The following is a 6916-nucleotide window of genomic DNA, read 5'->3' on the forward strand; positions in this document are numbered from 1 at the left end:
CCACCGCTGGAGCCGAGAGGGTAGAGAACGGGTGAACTTGTCAAGAACCACTCTCTCGACCATCTGTGTCGGGGTGCAGTCCTCTGGTTGTAGCCACTTCCGGACTAGATGGATCAGGTCATGCATTTGGGAGCGCGGGGGTAGTTTTTCTGAGTATGCCCACTGGTGGACTCGGCTGGAGCGAACTTGTATGGTGACCCCAAGACGAGCCAGAATCTCCGCCTTTAGCTGGGGGTACTCATGGGCTTCTGTTTCACTCAGGTCGTAGTAGGCCTTCTGCGATTCACCTGTCAGGAACAGTGCCAGGACATCTGCACACTGTTCTGCTGGTAACTCCTCTCGTTCAGCTATTCGCTCGAACACAGTGAGATACGCCTCCACGTCGTCGGTCGCCGTCATCTTTTGTAAGGCCTTCTGCACTGCAGCCCGTGCGGAATGCTGGACAACCGGGTACCCTTGCAAACCAGTATGGGACCCCTCAGTAGCTGTCGCTTGCGGTGCTGTCATAATGCCAGAAAACTTTTCCATCATCAGCTGGAACATGGCTTGCTGCTGACAGGACCTCTCCTCCTGTTGCTGGAGCATGGCTTGCTGCTGGCGGGACCTCTCCTCCTGTTGCTGGAGCATGGCTTGCTGCAGCTGCCGATTAGCCTGGGACTCTTCCTGCTGTTGCCGGAGCATGGCTTGCTGCTGCTGCCGATTAGCTCTGGCCTCCTCTTGCAGGTATTTAATAAAGTCCTCCATCTTGGCTGTATCCTGCAATTTGCCTGCTGCTTTCACCCAGGCCATGCAATGTTGCAGGATGTAGCGAGCCTTTCAGGTGTCTTTTGAACTTCCCGCAATCCGAAGCACCATATGTGGGAGATTTGGCCCAGTAGAGACCGTGGTAGCGAGATGCTGTGATGCAGTTCAAGACAGCGACACCAAGGTACAGTCCAAAACAGGTCTAGCCTGTGTTTATTGCAGCAGGAACAAAATAAAACAACCTTCACATTCAGGCATCAAAACAAATAATATCCTACCTGTCAGGGTGCTAACTATACAGTGATTCTCTAACTCACCACTAACACTTTGCTGCTCCAGGCACAGAGGTCAGGGCTGTGTGCTCTCCAGCCTCCTTTCAGAGAAACAACGCTCTCAGCTCTGCTCAGCGGCTTTATGCAGGCTGATTAGGCTGCTCCCAGCACCTGTGTCCAAGGTGCTGGACAACACAACCTCAGCACTAAGGTCTTGCATAATAGGAAAACCTAGGGGAAACATACCGCCCATCCACAGTTAACCCCTTCAGTGTCTCACAACTGCCATACAATATAATGGCGGTATATGGCAGGATCAATCAGACAACCTTTAAAGTACCCTAGCGGGTCTGAAAAATAGTAAAAATATTAAAAAAATAAATAAATTAAAAAAAACTACAAATTCTAAACACCCCCCTTTCCCTAGAACTCATATAAATAAAACAGTAAAAATCATAAACATGTTACCGTATATACTTGAGTATAATATACGGTATATATAAATTTGCTGAAAAACCCTAACTCGGCTTATACTCGAGTCAAGAAAAAACCCCAAAAAAGTGTACTCACCTTCCAACATTTCCCCGGCAGGTCCTATTCCATACATTGCGGCCCCGGGATCAGGAACGTGTCCCGGTCCGTCGCAGGCATCAAGGCGTCAGCCACTCACTCATATGATTCTAACATGTGCGCTAGCATTGGCACACACAATGATGTCAGCGAGCGGCTGACGTCATTGTGCCTTGGACGCACTGCGCGACACACGGAGCTAATGCCGCAGCCGCAATGGATAGAAGAGGGCCTTCGGAAGGTGAGGACATTTTTTTTTCCCTACAGGAATTATATTGGGTGCAGGGGCTGGCAGAGTATATACTCCAGGGGGCTGGCAAGTTATAAATTAGAGGGGGCTGTGACCAATGCATTTCCCACCCTCGGCTTATATTCGAGTCAATAGGTTTTTCCCATTTTTGTTTTAAAATGAGGGGTCTTGGCTTATAAAAAATAATTTAAAAAATAAGTTTATTATATTGTTCCCTTATGAAGAATGGCCGGATCATTATACAACCTCTTGTGTCAACAACCTCATCAGAAGAAGCCGGGGAGACTCGGCGAAACACTTGTCGGGACACAATCTATGCCCGCAGCCACAACTTAGGGAAAGAACAATAGAGGGACAGATGCAGTAGCGATACTTACATATCGTGTGATCGCTGGTTAAGATCACATTAGGACCTACTGTCAGCCTCAGTATCGTGCTTGCACGTTACCTGAGACAAGACAAGCTGTGCAGTGCTAGAAGAGAGGAGGCGCGGTATGGCGCTCCACCGCGATCCCCTCATACTTCACAGCGGACACATGCACACTGCGGTGTCGCGCTGAGCAGCAAGGTCCTTCAAGATCTCTCATTAAGAGAGAATCATATAGCACTGTCCTAGATCCCCACTACTGAATTCAAGTGGGATCCAGCTATTTCACAGGAGGGATTAAAGAAATCATAAGGGGACTCCCACCTGTATCTATATCCCTAGGAGTTACTCTGCATAATTTGTGGCTGGGGCAACAGCGTGGCAACGATAATTCTGCCACGCTTGTTAGGTTATTTATATTAATAAAGAGTACAGACTCTAGATTTTAAAACAACAATAAAAGTTAATTTTTATTACACTCACAACTTTTTCTTTCTCCTACATATTCCCCTTCCCTTCTTCTTTTCTGAGTTAACAACCTCATCATCATAGTCTGTAAGCTCTTGTAGGCAGGGCCCTCACTCCTATTGTTCCATATGACTGTTTGTTCTGTGTAATGTAATATTATATTTATACACTCACCGGCCACTTTATTAGGTACACCATTCAAGTAACGGGTTGGACCCCCTTTTGCCTTCAGAACTGCCTCAATTCTTCGTGGCATAGATTCAACAAGGTGCTGGAAGCATTCCTCAGAGATTTTGGTCCATATTGACATGATGGCATCACACAGTTGCAGCAGATTTGTCGGTTGCACATCCATGATGCGAATCTCCCGTTCCACCACATCCCAAAGATGCTCTATTGGATTGAGATCTGGTGACTGTGGAGGCCATTTGAGTACAGTGAACTCATTGTCATGTTCAAGAAACCAGTCTGAGATGATTCCAGCTTTATGACATGGTGCATTATCCTGCTGAAAGTAGCCATCAGATGTTGGGTACATTGTGGTCATAAAGGGATGGACATGGTCAGCAACAATACTCAGGTAGGCTGTGGCGTTGCAACGATGCTCAATTGGTACCAAGGGGCCCAAAGAGTGCCAAAAAAATATTCCCCACACCATGACACCACCACCACCAGCCTGAACCGTTGATACAAGGCAGGACGGATCCATGCTTTCATGTTGTTGACGCCAAATTCTGACCCTACCATCCGAATGTCGCAGTAGAAATCGAGACTCATCAGACCAGGCAACGTTTTTCCAATCTTCTACTGTCCAATTTCGATGAGCTTGTGCAAATTGTAGCCTCAGTTTCCTGCTCTTAGCTGAAAGGAGTGGCACCCGGTGTGGTCTTCTGCTGCTGTAGCCCATCTGCCTCAAAGTTTGACGTACTGTGCGTTCAGAGATGCTCTTCTGCCTACCTTGGTTGTAACGGGTGGCGATTTGAGTCACTGTTGCCTTTCTATCAGCTCGAACCAGTCTGCCCATTCTCCTCTGACCTCTGGCATCAACAAGGCATTTCCGCCCACAGAACTGCCGCTCACTGGATGTTTTTTCTTTTTCGGACCATTCTCTGTAAACCCTAGAAATGGTTGTGCGTGAAAATCCCAGTAGATCAGCAGTTTCTGAAATACTCAGACCAGCCCTTCTGGCACCAACAACCATGCCACGTTCAAAGGCACTCGAATCACCTTTCTTCCCCATACTGATGCTCTGTTTGAACTGCAGGAGATTGTCTTGACCATGTCTACATGCCTAAATGCACTGAGTTGCCCCCATGTGATTGGCTGATTAGAAATTAAGTGTTAACGAGCAGTTGGACAGGTGTACCTAATAAAGTGGCCGGTGAGTGTATATGTCCCCTATGATTTGTAAAGCGCTACGGAATTTAATGGCTCTATATAAATTAAGATTATTATTATTATTATACTCAAGTAGGCTTAAACTTGAGTATATACGGTATGTATTGCTGCGTCCCAAAATGTCTGATCTCTCAAAATATAATAACGGTTATTCCTGGCCTTTAACCCTTTAATGGAAAATAACGCCCAAAGTAAAAAATGCCACTTTTTTGCCATTTTGAATAGTACAAAAAAAAATGAATAAAAAATGATTAAAAGGGTGTACAGTACTAAAAATGGTAGCATAGAAAACATCATCAAAAGTCGCAAAAAAATGACACCACCCACAGCTCAGCACACCGAAGTTTGAAAAAGTTATTCGCGCCAGAATATAACAAAATGGTGGTTTGGAGGTTTTAATTTATTTTTATTTTTTTATTTCTTTATTAATTTTTTTTACATTACACATTGTAAATATTAAATAGGATGACGTTGTACATTAACCAAAATATATCCTTAGACCACCCTCCCTCCTACCACCATCCCGCCCCTCGCCGATCAGAGAGAGAAAAAAACAAAAAACAAAAAAACCTATAAAGCCTATAAAAATTTGGTATCCCTGTGAAAGAAGTAGACAGGTCATTAAGTGAACACAGTGAAAGACGTGAAATCCAAGCCCACAAGAATACAGTGCAAATGTGTTTTTTTCACCATTTTCACTGCATTTGGAATTTTTTTCTTACCAGTATACTGCATGGAATATTAAATACCGTCACTGTGAAGTTAAATTTCTTAGGCAGTAAACAAGCCTTCATACAGCTCTTTACATGGAAAAATAACAAAGTTATAGCTTTTTGAAGGTGGGGAGTAAAAAATGGAAACGAAAAATGGCCTCGGCATTAAGGGGTGAAGGTTGATACACTATGTTTGGGGGATGGACAAAGGGCATGGTTTCTGAAAAAAGGGAGGAACTTTTATCCCTTCTTTCTGTTGCCCAAAAGTTGGGGGGTATGATTAACAGAAAGAAGAACAAAACAGAAGCCAAGAGCACAAAGCAAGCTGTATTAACCCCTTACCGACATTTGATATAATAGTACTGCACGGCGGGAGATGCGTTCCTGAATTTTGCAATATTATTATATCAAGCCTCTAAACAGAGCCTGCACCAGAAGCTACGGGTGTCGGACATATTTTATAGCCGACACCGCCTCTAAGACCCATGATCGTAGATTACTCCAATCGCGGGTATTAAGCCCTTAAGCCTCCTAGCAGGACCCTCCTAGCAGGATCCGACTGTAACACATGCTCAGTGTGTTACATAACACAGTACTGTATAATACATCTGTATTACACTGTGTAATAAGCGATCAGAGAATCGCTTGTTCAGGCCAACGTGTTATAAAGAAAAAAATAAAAGTTAAAAACACTTAAAAAAGTTTTTCTAATAAAAAGAAATAAATGAAGTAAAAATCCCCTAAACACAAACATTACCTAAATTCCTGATAAAGTAAAAAAAAAAAAAAAAAAAAAAACACACAAAATCACCAAAAACCTCCACATATTTAGTATTGCCACGTCCGTAACAATCTGTACAATAACTCAGAAACATTATTGGACCCGCTCGGTGAAAGTCGGAAAAACAAAACTTGAAAAACTCGCCAAAAATGTAAATGTTTCATAAAATCCCTACACAGAAATGTTCCTAAAAGTGATAAAAAAAAGTTATGTGTGCGCCAAATTGGTAGCACTGAAAAAGAAAACTCAACACCTAAAAAATAAGCCCTAAACAAGCTCTGTCAATCAAAAACTATTAAAGTTATCTCCAAAAAGATGGCGATACGAACACAAATGAGATTTTCTTTATATTAGTTTTTTTCCAGAAAAATTGTAAAGATATATAAAAACTATCTATATAAATGAGGTATCACCGTAATCGTAGTTAACTATAGAATAAAGATAATGTAGTTTAAAAATACTACATTATCTTTATTCTATAGGTCACTACGATTATGGTGACACAGTCCCCAAAAAATACAAAAAGGAAAGGAAACCAAAATTGTCAATTTTCTTTTCCTCCATACATTCAAGAGTTAATAAAATCTTATCAATAAGCTGCAGACCCACTAAAAAGAAGTATTTGTAAAGTGCATCTCATGTCACAAAAAACGAGCCTTTATATGTTCATGCCAAAAAAATAAAGATGGTATAGCCTATAAAAAGTGACAATGCATAATCTGCTCCCTTCAATGCCCTGGCTTTTGCACGTACAGCAGGTTACCGCCACATAAGGGGGATTTGTTATACTCGAGAGAGATTCGGGATCAAACTTTGTGGAGCGGTTAGATATTTTATCCACTGAGATTGTGTAGCTTTTATGAAAAACACATTCATTTAGCCAAAAAAAAAGCAATTTCAAAATTGCATCCGATTTTGTTTTAAGCTCTGTAAAACAATTAAAAGGTTAACAGACTTCATAAAAGTTGTTTTACATATGTTGAGGGGGATAGTTTCTATAATGGGGTAATTTATGGGGTTTTAATTTTATTTAGGCTTCTCAAAAGGTACTTGAAACCTGAGCAGGTCCCTCAATAGCAGGATTTTGTGTTTCTTATGAAAATGTAAAAAATTGCACCTATAGTGCAAAGCCCCATAACCTCCTACAAAAATGAGAGGATGCGTACAAAACCATGTCCACATAAAGAAGACATTTGGTAAATGTTACTTATTAAGTTGTTTTGCTGTTGTGACTATGTGTGGAAAAAGTAGAACATTTTGAATTTCAAAAATCGAGAATTTTCCACCACAATTTTTCACTGTGTACACATTTCTGACACAGTAGGACTTGTGCACTCCTTGTAAATAAGAACC

The sequence above is a fragment of the Engystomops pustulosus genome, chromosome 1 (assembly GCF_040894005.1).
Source record: "Engystomops pustulosus chromosome 1, aEngPut4.maternal, whole genome shotgun sequence".
NCBI lineage: Eukaryota > Metazoa > Chordata > Amphibia > Anura > Leptodactylidae > Engystomops > Engystomops pustulosus.